Genomic DNA, 17,598 nt, shown 5'->3' with positions numbered 1-17,598 from the left:
GTTAAACAGCTTTAAAGATTTGTGATAAAGCTTAGTGAAATTAAAATTAATGTTTTTCATGAATAATCAGGTGCAATAATACTAAATAAGCAAGAAGTAGCTCATATTTTTTATTCAGATAACACTGTCCCAAAAATATAGGAAGTCTCTCATATGTCTCCTCGAATAAAAATTAGAATCATTCAATATCCATGAGCTATGTATGTAAGTTAAAACTTAAAAAAAGGCTGGTGCCGCGGCTCACTAGGCTAATCCTCCACCTTGCGGCACCGGCACACCGGGTTCTAGTCCCGGTAGGAGCGGCAGATTCTTTCCCGGTTGCCCCTCTTCCAGGCCAGCTCTCTGCTGTGGCCCGGGAAGGCAGTGGAGGATGGCCCAAGTGCTTGGGCCCTGCACCCCATGGGAGACCAGGAGAAGCACCTGGCTCCTGCCTTCAGATCAGCGCGGTATGCCGGCCACAGCGCGCCGCCGTGGCGGCCATTGGAGGGTGAACCAAAGGCAAAACGAAGACCTTTCTCTCTGTCTCTCTCTCACTATCCACTCTGCCTGTCAAAAAAAAAAAAAAAAAAAAAAAAACCTTAAAAAAAAAAGAATAGTAATATGTTACATACTACAAGAGATAACTAAGAGGGCTAGAGAGGAATCCTGGGCTCTGAATAAGTTAAAAAATGTATACTATATCTCAGCAATACAGACATTTTTAAAGTTTAGAAAACAAAGAAATTAAGTATTTAAGAAATACTCTAAAGCAAACCATAAAGGGAGAAAATGCAGATTTGCAGAAATTAAGCATTAGGGATGATTAAAGAAAAACAACTGATTTATTTTCATTTTTAACCAATCTATAACAATTGTATATGTTTTTCCTATACAGTGTGATAATTTGATATATGTATATGATGTATAAATGATCAAATCAGGAAATTATTGTTTCTATTTCCTTAAACATTTGTCATTTCTTTGATTGGATGCCTTTGATTTCCTCTCTTCTCATCCTTTATAAAATATACAGTGAACTATTATACACTGTAGCCCTTTCTCTGACAGCAGAACACTAGAGAGATCCTCCCATTTGTGTTTGGTATTGATTAACTGACTTCGCTCAGTCCCTCCTTCCCCAACCCGACCCTGCCTAACCTTTAATCATCACTGTTCAACTCTCTTTTCTGTGAGATCAACATTTCTAGTTTCCACATAGAAAGCTCCTTTTAGCTTGACATTTTAAGGTTTAGGATTCTTCAATGGCTTCCCACTGTTGCTGGACAAAATCTACATTCTTTTGCATGGCATATAATATCTTTTCTAGTTTAGCCCTAAGCCCCCATTTCCAGTGTGACGTTAACTTCTTTCCAGGATTTTATGGACTTCCATCTGCTCTCCTTTGTCTTGTCTTCAGTCATAGCCAGATACTTACTTTTCCATATCTCTCTATTTTTTTTTTAAACTTTTATTTAATGCATATAATTTTCCAAAGTACGACTTATGGATTACAATGGCTTCCCCCCCATATCGTCCCTCCCACCCACAACCCTCCCCTTTCCCACTCCCTCTCCCCTTCCATTCACATCATGATTCATTTTCGATTATCTTAATATACAGAAGATCAGCTTAGTATACATTAAGTAAGGATTTCAACAGTTTGCTCCCACACAGAAACATAAAGTGAAAAATAATAGATGATTTTTTTTAAATGATGATGAAATCAGAGCAGACCTATTGTCATGTTTAATCCCAGTGAGAGTCAAGTTGGGAATTGATAATTTCTTTTTTTTTTTTTTTTTCTTTTTCTTTTTCTTTTTTTTTTTTTTTTTACAGAGGATCAGTTTAGTATGCATTAAGTAAGGATTTCAACAGTTTGCACCCCCATAGAAACACAAAGTGAAATATATTGTTTGAGTACTCGTTATAGCATTAAATCTCAATGTACAGCACATTAAGGATAGAGATCCTACATGAGGAGTAAGTGCACAGTGACTCCTGTTGTTGACTTTACCAATTGACACTCCTGTCTATGGCATCAGTAATCTCCCTATGCTCCAGTCATGAGTTTCCAAGGCTATGGAAGCCCTTGTTTAGACAAGGTCATAGTCAAAGTGGAGGTTCTCTCCTCCCTTCAGAGAAAGGTACCTCCTTCTTTGAAGACCTGTTCTTTCCACTGGGATCTCACTCGCAGAGATCTTTTGCCAGAGTGTCTTGGCTTTCCATGCCTGAAATACTCTCATGAGCTTTTCAGCCAGCTCCGAATGCCTTTAGGGCTGATTCTGAGGCCAGAGTGCTATTTAGGACATCTGCCATTCTATGAGTCTGCTGAGTATCTCACTTCCCATGTTGGATCACTCTCCCCTTTATTTACTCCATCGGTTAGCGTTAGCAGGTACTAGACTTGTCTATGTGTTCCCTTTGACTCCCAGTCCCTTCACCATGACCAACTGTGAACTGAAACTGATCACCTGGAACAGTGAGATGGCATTGGTACATGCCACCTCGATGGGATTGAATTGGAATCCCCTGGTATGCTTCCAACTCCACCACTTGGGGCAAGTCAGCCTGAGGATGTCCCAAATTATACATCTCTTCCCTCTCCCATTCCCACCACCATGTTCAACAGTGATCACCTTTCAGTTAATTTTCAACACTTAAGAATAACTGTGCATCAATTACAGATCTAAACCAGTCATATTAAGTAGAACAGATAAAAAAAACTACTAAGAGGGATAATGTATTAAGTTGTTCATTAACAGTCAGGGCTATGCTGATCAAGCCACCATTTCCCATAGTGTCCACCTCACTCCAACAGGTTTCCCTCTTGGTGTTCAGTCAGTCGTCACCGATCAGGGAGAACATATGGTATTTGTCCCTTTGGGACTGGCTTATTTCACTCAGCATGATGTGTTCCAGATTCCTCCATTTTGTTGCAAATGACTGGATTTCGTTGTTTCTTACTGCGGTATAGTATTCTAAAGAGTACATATCCCATAATTTCTTTATCCAGTCTATCGTTGATGGGCATTTAGGTTGGTTCCAGGTCTTAGCTATTGTGAATTGAGCTGCAATAAACATTAGGGTGCAGACTGCTTTTTTGTTTGCCAATTTAAATTCCTTTGGGTAAATTCCAAGGAGTGGGATGGCTGGGTCGAACGGTAGGGTTATCTTCAGGTTTCTGAGGAATCTCCAGACTGACTTCCATAGTGGCTTGACCAGCTTGCATTCCCACCAACAGTGGGTTAGTGTCCCTTTTTCCCCACATCCTCGCCAGCATCTGTTGTTGGTAGATTTCTGCATGTGAGCCATTCTAACCGGGGTGAGGTGAAACCTCATTGTGGTTTTGATTTGCATTTCCCTGATTGCTAATGACCTTGAACATTTTTTCATGTGCCTGTTGGCCATTTGGATTTCCTCTTTTGAAAAATGTCTATTGAGGTCCTTGGCCCATCTCTTAAGTGGGTTGTTGGTTTTGTTTTTGTGGAGTTTCTTGATCTCTTTGTAGATTCTGGTTATTAACCCTTTATCTGTTGCATAGTTTGCAAATATTTTTTCCCATTCTGTCGGTTGTCTCTTCACTCTCCTGACTGTTTCTTTTGCAGTACAGAAACTTCTCAATTTGATGCAATCCCAATAGTTGATTTTGGCTTTGACTGCCTGTGCCTCCCGGGTCTTTTCCAGAAATTCTTTGCCTGTGCCAATATCTTGAAGGGTTTCTCCAATGTTCTCTAGTAACTTGATGGTGTCAGGTCGTAGATTTAGGTCTTTAATCCATGTTGAGTGGATTTTTGTGTAAGGTGTAAGGTAGGGGTCTTGCTTCATGCTTCTGCACGTGGAAATCCAATTTTCCCAGCACCATTTATTGAATAGACTGTCCTTGCTCCAGGAATTAGTTTTAGATCCTTGATCAAATATAAGTTGGCTGTAGATGTTTGGGTTGATTTCTGGTGTTTCAATTCTGTTCCATTGGTCTATCCATCTGTTTCTGTACCAGTACCATGCTGTTTTGATTACAACTGCCCTGTAGTATGTCCTGAAATCTGGTATTGTGATGCCTCCGGCTTTGTTTTTGTTGTACAAGATTGCTTTAGCTATTCGAGGTCTCTTGTGCCTCCATATAAATTTCAGCACCATTTTTTCCAGATCTGAGAAGAAGGTCTTCGGTATCTTGATTGGGATTGCATTGAATCTGTAAATTGCTTTTGGGAGAATGGACATTTTGATGATATTGATTCTTCCAATCCATGAGCATGGAAGATTTTTCCATTTCTTGGTATCCTCTTCTATTTCTTTCTTTAAGGTTTTGTAATTTTCATCGTAGAGATCTTTAACGTCTTTGGTTAAGTTTATTCCAAGGTATTTGATTGTTTTTGTAGCTATTGTGAATGGGATTGATCTTAGAAGTTCTTCCTCAGCCGTGGCATTGTCTGTGTATACAAAGGCTGTTGATTTTTGTGCATTGATTTTATACCCTGCTACTTTGCCAAACTCTTCTATGAGTTCCAATAGTCTCTTAGTAGAGTTCTTTGGGTCCCCTAAATACAGAATCATGTCGTCTGCAAAGAGGGATAGTTTGAGTTCTTCCTTCCCAATTTGTATCCCTTTAATTACTTTTTCTTGCCTAATAGCTCTGGCTAGAACTTCCAGAACTATATTGAATAGCAGTGGTGAGAGTGGGCATCCCTGTCTGGTTCCAGATTTCAGTGGAAATGCTTCCAACTTTTCCCCATTCAATAGGATGTTGGCTGTGGGTTTTTCATAGATTGCTTTGATTGTATTGAGGAATGTTCCTTCCAAACCCAGTTTGCTTAGAGTTTTCATCATGAACGGGTGTTGTATTTTATCAAATGCTTTCTCGGCATCTATTGAGATAATCATATGGTTTTTCTTCTGCAGTCTGTTAATGTGGTGTATCACATTGATTGTCTTGCGCACATTAAACCATCCCTGCATACCAGGGATAAATCCCACTTGGTCTGGGTGGATGATCTTTCTGATGTGTTGTTGCATTCTATTGGCGAGAATTTTATTGAGGATTTTTGCATCTATGTTCATCAGGGATATTGGTCTGTAATTCTCTTTCAGTGCTGCATCTTTCTCTGGCTTAGGAATTAAGGTGATGCTGGCTTCATAGAAAGAATTTGGGAGGACTCCCTCTTCTTCGATTGTTCTGAATAGTTTGAGAAGAATTGGAGTTAGTTCTTCTTTAAACGTCTGGTAGAATTCAGCAGTGAATCCATCTGGTCCTGGGCTTTTCTTTGTTGGGAGGGCCTTTATTACTGTTTCAATTTCTGTCTCAGTTATGGGTTTGTTTAGGTTTTCGATGTCTTCCTGGTTCAATTTAGGCAGGTTGCATGTGTCCAGGAATCTATCCATTTCTGATAGGTTTCCCTGTTTGCTGGCATACAAGTCCTTGTAGTAATTTCTGATGATTCTTTTTATTTCTGTGGTGTCTGTTGTTACATTTCCTTTTTCATCTCTGATTTTATTGATTTGGGTCTTTTCTCTTCTTTTTTTAGTTAGTTGGGCCAATGGGGTGTCAATTTTGTTTATTTTTTCAAAAAACCAGCTCCTCGTTTGGCTGATTTTTTGTAATGTTTTTCTTGATTCAATCCTGTTGATTTCTTCTCTGATTTTAATGATTTCTCTTCTCCTACTAGATTTGGGTCTGATTTGCTGTAGGTTTTCTAGATCCTTGAGGCGAATTGAAAGCTCATCTATTTGGTGTCTTTCCAATTTCTTGATGTAGGCACCTATTGATATAAACTTTCCTCTTAACACTGCTTTTGCTGTGTCCCATAAGTTTTGGTATGTTGTGCTGTTATCCTCATTTACTTCCAGAAAGTTTTTGATTTCTCTTTTGATTTCTTCTATGACCCATTGTTCATTCAGGAGCATGTTGTTCAATCTCCATGTGTTTGCGTATGCTCTAGGGATTCCTGAGTTACTAATTTCCAACTTCATTCCTTTATGGTCTGAGAAGCTGCATGGTATGATTCTAATTCTTTTGAATTTGCTCAGACTTGCTTTATGGCCTAGTATGTGGTCAATCCTAGAGAAGCTTCCATGTACTGCTGAGAAGAATGTAAAATCTTTAGCTGTAGGATTGAAAGTTCTGTATATATCTGTTAGATCCATTTGGGCTATGGTGTCGTTTAAATCTACTGTATCCTTGTTGATCTTCTGACCGGATGATCTGTCTATTTCTGAGAGTGGAGTATTGAAGTCCCCCAGTACTACTGTATTGGGGTCTAAGTCTCCCTTTAAGTCCGTTAATAAATCTTTTAGATAAACTGGTGCCCTGTAGTTAGGTGCATATACATTGATAATTGTTATATCTTCCTGTTGAATTGATCCCTTAATCATGATGTAGTGTCCCTCTTTGTCTCTCTTAACAGTTTTTGTGGTAAAGTTTATGTTGTCCGATATTAAGATGGCTACGCCCGCTCTTTTTTCATTTCTGTTGGCATGGTATATCTTTTTCCAGCCTTTCACTTTCAGTCTGTATGGATCTTTGTTGGAAAGATGTGTTTCTTGTAAGCAGCATATAGATGGGTTTTGTTCCTTAACCCAATCAGCCAATTGGTGTCTTTTAACTGGACAGTTCAGGCCATTCACGTTCAAAGTGACTAATGATAAGTGGTAACTTTGCCCTGCCATTTGCCAAAGATAAGTTCTAATATATGCTTTGAATTCCCTGTGAACTTTTGCTGTGAGGTTTCCTTCCTTGGTTTCCTTCCTTTACCTTCTTTCATATTGATGACCGTGTTTCTGTGTTTCTGTGTGTAACACATCTTTAAGCATCTTTTGCAGGGCTGGACGAGTGGCAACAAATTCTTTCAATTTCTGTTTGCAATGAAAAGTCTTTATTTCACCTTCATTCACAAATGATAGCTTTGCAGGATATAATATTCTGGGCTGGCAGTTGTTCTCTCTTAGTACCTGGGCTATATCTCGCCATTCCCTCCTAGCTTTTAGAGTTTCTGATGAGAAGTCAGCTGTGAGTCTGATTGGAGATCCTCTGAGAGTAATCTGACGTTTCTCTCTTGCACATTTTAGGATCTTTTCTTTATGTTTCACTGTGGAGAGTTTAATTACAACGTGTCGTGGTGAGGATCTCTTTTGGTCGTGTTTATTAGGGGTTCTGTGGGCTTCCTGTACTAGGATTTCTCTGTCCTTCTCCAAACCTGGGAAATTTTCTGCTAATATCTCACTAAAAAGGCCTTCTAATCCTTTCTCCCTCTCCATGCCTTCAGGAACTCCTAGAACCCGAATGTTGGGTTTTTTAATAGTATCCTGAAGATTCCTGACAATATGTTTCAGATTTCTAATTTCCTCTTCTTTTCTTTGGTCTGACTGTATCCTTTCCTGTTCTCTGTCTTCTAAGTCCGATATTCTCTCTTCTGCTTCACCCATTCTGTTTGTAAGGCTCTCTATTGTGTTTTTCATTTGATCTATTGAATTCTTCACTTCAGTCACTATCATAGTTTCCTGTTGTACTAGTTGTTTCGTTTCATTTTGATTCCTCCTTAATATTTCATTTTCACGAGAGAGATTTTCTATCTTGTCCATTAAGGATTTGTGTAGTTCCAGAATTTGTTTTTGAGAACTTCTTAATGATCTTATCAATTTTTTGAGATCTGCTTCTTGCATTTCTTCTATGTCATCATCTTCATAATCTTGAATTGGGGTGTCTTTTTCATTTGAGGGCGTCATGGTGACTTCCTTGTTTTTATTACCTCGGTTTTTGCGTTTGTTATTTGGCATATTGGAGATATTTGGTTTCTTCACTGTGGTGCTTTTTCTTGTTATACTATGACTCTAGATTAAGTGGACTATCTGTTTTTGATGGAGCCTTAGGGCTTGAGATGGGTGTGGCCTGAGAGCTCTGTTTGGTGTGCCAAAGGTGACACTCCCAGGTTAGGCGTGGTAAATCTCTCTCTTTCTTTCTTTTTTTTTTTTTTTTTGATTCAAAAGGGAAGTAATTCCGCACAGCTGAATGAAGTTGGAGGTAGTTAGCAGGCAAATGATATACCCACAGGAGCCAGAGATCGGAAGCTCTTTCCCAAGATCCCCACAGGGAATCTGTTCGGCCCTCAGAGTGGGCTCAAATTCTCCTTCAGCCTCCCACTGGGTTGCCAAAGTTACGGAATTGTAGCGTCTCTGGAGAGTGCTCATGTGAATTCCGTGAGTTCTCTCCCCCACCGTCTCTTTTTTCACAGTCTCAGTTCAGTAGCACCACAAATTTACTAGCTCCTAATCTCCTGTTAATTCGCCCCGCCCAGAGTCAGGTTTTTCTGCTAGGCTCAGGGCCGGTGCAGACCTGAGGTCGCTCTGCTTATGACATATGTCCAAGATGGCGCCTGCTCTTTGTCTTGCTCGCCCTTGAGAGGTGAGCGGAGAGAGAGAAACCCGTGTCCGTACCAGTCACCCTTTTTTTTTCTCTCTCTCTCTCTCTCTCTTCCAGTTAGCCTTGTGAACTTCCCCCCCCCAGGGGGTCGTTCCCTCTAGTCTCCTCTCTCCGCTTGCCTGCCGGTGTCTCGGGCTATTGAGGTTCGGCTCACCTTGCGTTCCAGCGCTGGTGTGTTGAGTCTGCCGCTGATGTCCCAAACTGTGGGCTCCCACGCTGTCCACGCAGGTCCGCTGTGAGTCACGCGTTCCGGAAGAGTTTCTTCTGCTGTTTCCTCCCCTACTCTTCCTTGAACCTGCAGTATCTCCACTTTTATTAAACTATCTCTCCCCAGACTATCAGTGTGCTCCCTTCCTATTCCGCCATCTTGCCGGGACTCCCATATCTCTCTATTTTTTTAAAGTATATTTCCCTCCTAATCTGGACTGCCTCTGTCAGGAAAAATTGTTCAAGACTTGGAAACAGACTGAAGGGATTACTAACGATTATATAGAGGACCCTTTGGGGATTGTTGATGCTTTAGGGGAGTGCGGAGTTAATTCACTTTCTACTGACTAGACTATTTTACAACTTTGTAGTGGTAGAAGTTAACGTTGGAGAAAACTGATAGTCTTGTAAATGATTCGTCTGTGGCAACATAAATGATTGCTGTTCATGGCAGTGCAACTGAATTTTGTCTGCTAGAGGATATAAATGTGCAGGAGCCCAATAAAATACTTGGTACATGCTCATTTTATATCTGAATAAGATTAATTTCTTTTTAACATTTTGAAAATTATATTTTAGCACCTGCCCTTGCAACTGCCATATTTAAAATTCCTATTTACTCTTTCAGATACAGTGAAAATACTACTCTCTCTGTTTGACCTTGTCTATTTTCTTAGGCAAAATTTGTTTTAATAATGTTCTCAATGTACTTTTTTAAAAAGATTTATTCATTCATTTGAAAGTCAGAGTTACACACAGAGAGAAGGAGAGGCAAAGACAGAAAGGTCTTCCATCTGCTGGTTCACTCCCAAATTGGCCACAATAGTTGGAGCTGCACCATTCTGAAGCCAGAAGCCAGGAGCTTCCTGCAGGTCTCCCGCAGGTGCAGGGACCCAAGGACTTGGGCCATCTTCTACTGCTTTCCCAGGCCATAGCAGAGAGCTGGATCAGAAGTGGAGCAGCTGGGACTTGAACCGGTACTGATATGGGATGCAGGCACTGCAGGTGGCAGCTTTACCTGCTACGCCACAGCACCGGCACCTCCCATGTACTTTTGATCTACTTTTAGCAAATTGTTGTATATCTATTTTTATTCCATTTTTTATGCACTAGAGTAGTTCTTCATAAGCAGCAAATCTATTTTATCATCTTTGTATCATTTCCTTCTTTGGCAAGCGCATAGCACCTGATGTATAGATAGATATTGGCTTGGTAAATGTTTACTGCTACGTGAATGCAGAAATCACAGACAAGAGAGGGATGGATATATTAGTCATTGTTCATAAGGAGGAATTGGCTGCTGAGAACAAAATATATCTTTTTCTCTTGTAGTCTTTAGAGAAAAAATAGTTTAGTGTGAAGTTGTAAAGAATTGAAGGGGGCCAGAGCTGTGGCACAGTAGTTTAAGCCACCCCCTGCAGTGCGAGCATCCCATATGCTGCTCCACTTCCAACCCAGCTCCCTGCTAATGGCCTGGGAAAGCAGTGGAAGGTGGCCCGAGTCCTTGGGCCTCTGCACCCATATGGGAGACTTGGATGGAGCTTCTGGCTTTGGCCTGGTCCAGCCTTGGCTGTTTTGGCCATTTAGGGAGTAAACCAGCAGATGTCAGATCTCTCTCTCTGTCTCTTTCTTTCTCTCCCCTTCTGCCTCTCTGTAACTCTATCTTTCAAATAAATAAATATTTTTTTAAAAAAAGAGTTGAAAGAAGAAACTTAGTGAAGGTAGAATGAGGTGGAAGAGATATGGATGAAGAAAGCTGAGAATCTGAGGCTTAACCATGGCATTTCCCCTAAATTGCTGGAGTCAAGATATTTTTCTTCTGTCATACTTTACATGTTTGTAAGTTAGGGGTAATAATTATTATAATTATTAAGACAGAAGAATTCCTTTGATGTATTGTTTGAGTCTAAAGTGGGCAAGAGGCAACTTTACTTGGCTCATTTGGCTATGACTGATGATGAAAGAAATTTAAAACACATGTGAGTTGAAATAAAAACGTGGTTTGAATCCTTACCATGAATTTGAGACTTTTTCTTGGTAATAAATTTTATCCCTATATCCTTACCATTTTCACTTCATTTATGTATTTTAGAAACCAGTTTTTAGCAAAATAAATACATGTTAAAATGAAGGGGTAGACTGGCATGTACTGGGTATTTGGTACATTTATATTTAATTCTGTTTGGATATTGTAAGACTCAGATGTTTTTACAAATGCTTGTAAATGATTTTCTGAATCTGAGTTCTCATGTTTACTTCATAGATAGGTCTCTTACACATAGTGGATTTAAAAACCAGCAGTAAATTCTGAATTTATGTGATGGCAGGTGAGAGAACTCAACCTATTTACTTGCACAGTTCACTGGTGTTTCCATGGCAACACAGGCCAGTTGCTGTCAGTCTAGCGTCCCTTTGCCAGTTGACTTCAGCAGTGAACTCTCTGTGATGTTGCCAAATGTCTGGCTTCTGAGTTTCCTGTTCCAAGCGATTGTTTCATATTCTGAATACTAATGACTAGTGTACAAAGACTGACTTAATGCCGCTGAAGATGGAGCTGTGCATCATATGTGAAAAACAGTGAGCGTTTTGCTCGTAGTGAATTTAGAAATATGGGTAATTGGAGTGTACATTCCCTAGCTAGCCATGCTTATATGTTATTACTAATGTTACCTTGCTATTATTAGGCAGCTGGGCACAAATGGGAAATGACAGCACATCCATCGTTCCTCACTCAACTGCTTTTTCAGAAAGCCTTGCTGACTTTGGCTGGTTAGCACCATCATGCAAATCTAAATGATTGTGCACATGAGTGCCGGCCAAAAAAAAATTGTAACTGCAATGCTTTTTTGCTTTTAAAAAACGTTCCTATGTTGATTGCTCTGACATGGAAAAAAAGCAGCTGCCTGAAATGCCAGTGAAATGGCTGAGAAATTTAAAATGAGAGGATAAACACAAAAGCATCTGAATAGAGAGAAAAACTAAGCAGTTTTTGCTTTTGAAAATGAAAAGCACTGTAATTTTTAAGTTGTAGTTGTGTGGTGGTTGTGAGTGTGGAGAAGAGAGACCCTCTTCGCCTGGGTCTTATCTTCACACCAGAAATCTGAGGATGAGATTTGTCATAACTGTGTTTTTCTCTACAGCTTATGTTGCTTGAGGGTAGACGGTTTTCATCATTGTGTTCCTGAAGCTAACACAGGGCCTGATACACACTGAGTGCGCAACACCTACCTAAAGAATTAAATGAAACCCAGTGGATTCCCTGCAAGGAGATTCTCGTTAAATTCCCTGGGAGAAGCCCTGCAGAATGTTCACTTCCCTGCAGAGTGTCATAACCCACTCCCATGACCCTCTCTCTAAGAGTATTAGCAACAGCTTCTAAGGCAGTTGATGTCGGCTGCTGGGGCTCTCAGTTTCTGGCAGATCCCACTCAAAGGTGGCTCTGTCATCAGCGCTACCCTCCCCTCCCCCAACCCAGCCAGTGGAACAAGTTCATCAAAGGTTCTGGTGGTGTCATTTGACATTTCTAATTCGTAGACTGGCCATCCCCTGCACCTCTTCACAATGAAAAGTCCTCTTGGTTAGCTTGGGCAGGCATTTCCAGTATTGTTTTTCTCCTTGATTCAAATCCTGTACCTGGTTCTCAAGTGGGAAAAAATCTCGTATGCCCCGTCCCCTCTTTTCGCTGGGATCAGGCAATGTGGAGAGTCACTTCAGGTTAGCAAAGGGGTAGGTGGGGCTGCTGCTAGCATTGTGAGGGCAGAGGCCAGCGATGCTGCCAAGGGATCTTACAACATGCCCGGCAGCCCCACATCACGGACTTCTTTGGCGGAAAATGTTCACGATTGAGAAACCCTGCTCCGCTGCTTTGAACTCTTGTGTGGAACTTGCTCAAATGCCTTTCAGATTACACTTCACGCCCTCCTCGCCTCTTTTTTTTTGGAGCTGCCTCCTCCACCTGCCACACCAGGCTCTTGGCTTGGCTTGTTTCCTGTATTTTCAAAATTTGATTTCTCTTCCTCAGCAGTTGGGAGCTGTCTGTCTCTTTGCTTCTCAAATATATAAAAATAAGGCCATTGTCTGGGTCCAATATGGCAGTGCCCAGTGGCAGTGTGAACTGTGAGAAGAAGTTCACTGAGTTCCGGGAATTAATCAAGGTGAACAGGACAATTGATGACAGAAGCTACCATGGAGAGTGAGACTCTCACTTTTTTTTATTATTTTTATTTTTTATTTTTTGACAGGCAGAGTGGACAGTGAGAGAGAGAGACAGAGAGAAAGGTCTTCCTTTGCCGTTGGTTCACCCTCCAATGGCCGCCATGGCAGGAGCCAGGAGCCAGGTGCTTTTCCTGGTCTCCCATGGGGTGCAGGGCCCAAGCACCTGGGCCATCCTCCACTGCACTCCCTGGCCACAGCAGAGAGCTGGCCTGGAAGAGGGGCAACTGGGACAGAATCCGGCGCCCCGACCGGGACTAGAACCCGGTGTGCTGGCGCCGCTAGGCGGAGGATTAGTCTAGTGAGCCGCGGCGCTGGCCGAGACTCTCTCTTTTTGCTCTAAGTATCTGAACTTAGAGGTACCTAGTTATGGTTCCCAGCTGTCCCATATTCCAGAGGATGGAAAGGCAAATATGCAAATCAAGCTCCAGGAAGAAATCAATGCCAGATATCCCATTGCTTTGTGAGAGGACATGTAAAGGCAGCTCTACACATAAACCACATGGAGCGTGGAAGCCACTCTAAACGTTATAAGTATTTTGTTTGGTTCTAAACCTTTTTTCTTTGTTTGGGAATTTTAGGTTCAGTGTTTGTGGCATCAAATTCTGAACAGTAAATGTGTCTCAATATTTTAATAGTATCATGCCTAAGATTTGCATTTTTTCCTTTGAAAATCCTAAACCGATCTGAATGACATTTTAAGGGTTTAAAAACAAGAAGTGAGATTTTGTTTTGCTTGTTTGAGGGCTCAAATTTTAATTCTAATATGAAAAAGTTAGATATTTGCATGACACTGGCTAATGAAGCCTTTTAAAACAGTATCAAGGTAACACTGATTGCCTCTTGGTTTAAGGATTTCAGTGACATGTAAAGGAAACATTTCACCAGATAACTGAAAATGAATCTTGATGAAGAGTGGGATGGGAGAGGGATTGGGAGATGGGATGGCTGCGGGTGGGAGGGAGGTTATGGGGGAAAAAGCTACAACAATGCAAAAGTTGTACTTTGTAACTTTATATTTATTAAATAAAAAAAGATGAAAGAATTCTTTGCAATGTTAACTAATCAATCCTCATGAACTCTTTTTAAAAGAAATGTGCAATGGGGCTGGCGCCATGGCTCACTTGGTTAATCCTCTGCCTGCGGCACCAGCATCACATACTGGTGCTGGGTTCTAGTCCCGGTGACTCCAATGGAAGGAAGACCTTTCTCTCTGTCTCTCTCTCTCTCTCTCACTGTCTAACTCTATCTGTATTAAAAAAAAAAAAAGAAAAAGAAATGTGTATTATTTCCTTGGAAGATGTGAATACTGTTTACTGTACATTCCAGTTTGGCAAATTCATGAACGGTGATTAAGAGTCGTGTTTCTGTTCCTGATGCTATAATTAAGTCTCTCTCCCAGAAGCTTTCCTTGTAAATAGCTTAATATGGTAATTTCTAGTCTTTGCCTTTAGGACTAGTCTTGATGGTTTAAGAGAAAGGAAGCTTGGAAAATAAATTTGCCAATCTTCTTGGTCCTTTCAGGCTGCTACAACAGACCACTGCAGACTGGGTTGCTGATAAATATCAGAAACAGGTTTCTTACAGTTTTGGAAGCTGGGAAGCCTGAGACCAAACTCCATGAGGATGTGGTGTTTGGTGACAGCCTGCTTCCTTTTTGCTGTAATCTGATAGGAAGCAGGGATCGCTCCAGCTTCCTCCTGAGAGACCTCATTCATGACATCTGTGCCCCCATGACTCAATTACCTCCCTCAAACCCCGCCTCCAAATACTGCCACCTTGGGGGTTAGGATTTCACCCTGTGAACTTTAGGGCTGATGCAAATTTTCAGAATGTAGCCCAAGGTGATGAGATGATTTTAAATGTATGTTGCCAAAGTCAAGTCTGTAATCTCTTTTCCTTCTAATTTTTACTTGAAGTTTTTTTTTTACTTAAAGTTCTTTTTTTTTCTTTTTTAGAAAGGATTTGTTTATTTGAAAGAGTTACACAGAGAGAGAAAGAGGCAGAGAAAGAGAGAGAGAGAAAGAGAGGGAGGGAGATCTTCCATCTGCTGGTTCACTCTCCAGTTGGCTGCAACGGCTGGAGCTGTGCTGATACAGAGCCAGGATCCAGGAGCTTCTTCCAGGTCCCCTGCGTGGGTGCAGAGCCCAAGCACTCGGGCCATCTTCCACTGCCTTCCCAGGCCACAGCAGAGAGCTGGATTGGAAGTGGAACAGCTGGGTCTTGAACTGGTGCCCATATTGCATGCCAGTACTGTAGGCTGTGGCTTTACCCACTACACCACAGCACTGGCCCCTTAAAGTTCTTTTCAAAATAGCTTTTAATGAATATTTACCTACTTAATGTTATTATTTTTATTCTGAAAAATGAATTTTCTTATGTTAGCCTAATTGCTAGCTGTCTATTGTGCCACTAAATTGGTTACAATTTTAGACATATATCAAGAAGGTCACAGCTCACAAGTATTCAAACAGGCGTGAGCATTTAGCCTTGTGTTAAGATGCTGCTTAAGATGCCTGTGTCACATATTGGAGTGCCTGGGCTTAATACTTGGCTCCAGCCCCTGCCTGCTGCTTCCTGCTGAGGCAAAAGCCCTGGGAGGCAGTGGTAATGGCTCAAATAGTTGGGTCCCTGCCAATCACTCGAGAGATCTGAGAGTTCCTGGCTTCCAGCTTTGGCCTGGCTTAGTCACGGCTGTTGTTGTGGGTGTTTGGTGTTTGAGGAGTGAACCAGTTGTTAGGAACTGTCTGTCTCTGCCTCGCAAATATATAAAAATAACAACTTTGTTACTTTTGTTGTTTGGGTCCAATACAGCGGTGCCCAGTGGTGGTGAGAACTGTGAGGAGTTCACCATGTTCTAGGAATTACTCAAGGAGTTGAGGACAACTGATGACAGAATAGTTCATGAATTAAATACTATGCTTCCAACAGCTTCCTTTGCATAGAAAATTGATGACAGCCAAACCTGTAGACAGCTTTCTAAGTCTTTGATGGCAGCTCATGCCAGTAGGGACAGAGTCATAAAAAAATTGTATAGCCCAGACCCCAGAAGTAGTGAGAAACCTCCGAGAAGAAAGAGGAAAGAATTTGGATGATTTAGCATTATTAAAGCAACTTAGAAAAGAACAAAGTCGAAATGGATGCAGTCCAAACTAAATGTTGAGAAAGTCATAAATGACAGGAGCTGGAAGGTGTTTAATGAACACTGCCAAATTCACCTCAAGCCTCCAAAGAATGACTGAAGAAAGAAGGTGAATGTTTTTGAAGGGCTGGGTCATCTCATGAGGGCAAAGCATGATGGACATCAGCAGGGCAGGCTTCCTAGCATGATTTCTGAGCCAACAGCCAAGACCTTTTATTGATTTCAGCCCCACTTAGCCAAGACCTCAAGTACAAATAATTCTGATAATTATGGAGAAGTCAACGGCTATTTTATATTAATTCTGTAAAAAGAGATGCTTTGTTACTATTAAAATAATTTTTCTGATTCAGTTCAAAACAAAAAGAAATTGTTTAAAAAAATGAAAGGTTACGTTAACACCAACAATCAACCTTCACTTTGCTGGGGGGAAACAGAAGCAGAGTACTGGCCACTTCCTTCATCTCTATTTTCCTAAACCCAGTTCCTGACTTTCCTACCTAGTTATCTACAGAGAACTAAATCAAAACAATTTTTATTTCATGTGCACTTTTTCTATGTACTTGAACATAATATCTGCTTTCAGGGCTTTGTCTGCTAATTCCTTCCTTTCTGCTATTTCTAGGTCCATTTGTATGGATTGATTTTTTTTAATTTCTCCTGCTTACAGTCATACATTTCTGCTACTCTGGTTACCTGGTAATTTTTTGTTGGATGCTACATATTTTGAACATCGTGATGTTCTGTTCCTTCACAATGTAGAGGGTATTTTGAGGTTAACTTTTGGTCTAGTACATAATGAAGCTAAGATCAGGCTGACCTTTTCAAATCCTGCTTTTGTCCTTTATTTTGGCTGGCCAGAGGAGCCTTTAATTTAGGGTTAATTTAGCTGCGTCACTTAGGTGATCCCCTCTCAAGACTTCTCAAGTTGCAAAGATCACCATTGTTTTCTCTGCTCTGGCAGCTGGGAAGACAGATGATTCCCAGCCTGGTTTGAGCTCCAAGAACTGCTTCAGAAGGTTCTTTCGGGGAGCTTTGGGGAGTTTTAATCCAGGGTGTGCTGAAGTGTACCCTGCCAAAGCCTCCGAGATGTTTCTCTTTAGATTGCTGGAGTTTTCTCTGCAGCTCTCTCCTTTCTGGTCCTTGGCCCCAGGCTCCCTGAACCCTTGCCTCCTCACTGCCAGTAGACCCAGTGTCTCCTTCTCTGAGGCTGTAGTGCTGCTTCCAGGCAATAATTCAAAGAAAGTATAAAGATCACTTCATTTGTTTTCATTCTTTCCAGGGTCACAGTGTTGCTCTGGCTGTTAAATGCCAGAAAATACTTATTTTCTCTCTCTCTCTCTCTCTCTCTCTCTCTCTCTCTCTCACACACACACACACACACACACACACACACACATTTTCTTTTATCAGAAGGAGAGCAATTCCCTTGGCTGTTAATCCCTCTTGGGGAGAAACAGAGGTCCTATTATAACTTCTGCTTGCCCAACAGTGGACTACTTCAAAGTCTTTTCCAAGGTATCCTGTTTATGTGTGAGCTCTGTTCCACACTTAGAAACCTAAACTGTATACAACAGAAGCATAAATTCTGTCCTTGTGTTTTAGGTTGTGTTTTCTTAACCTAGAGGCCAGGAGTGAAGTGCAGAGC

At 41.2% G+C, this 17,598-nt stretch overlaps 1 protein-coding gene and 1 pseudogene across 5 annotated transcripts in view; both read left to right on the top strand.

Annotated features, from left to right (window-relative positions):
* The window catches only part of MAPK10 (mitogen-activated protein kinase 10), a 323,847-nt gene that overhangs the window by 66,860 nt on the left and 239,389 nt on the right, over nucleotides 1-17,598 (top strand). The gene's annotated exons all lie outside the window — the stretch shown is intronic.
* On the top strand, nucleotides 12,688-16,053 carry LOC149125112 (protein MIX23-like; annotated as a pseudogene).

Source organism: Oryctolagus cuniculus, chromosome 8 (assembly GCF_051225735.1).
Source record: "Oryctolagus cuniculus isolate XC-2025 breed Fujian yellow rabbit chromosome 8, ASM5122573v1, whole genome shotgun sequence".
Lineage (NCBI taxonomy): Eukaryota > Metazoa > Chordata > Mammalia > Lagomorpha > Leporidae > Oryctolagus > Oryctolagus cuniculus.
Note: the sequence above shows the minus strand (reverse complement) of the source record. Positions and strands in the feature narration are given on the sequence as shown.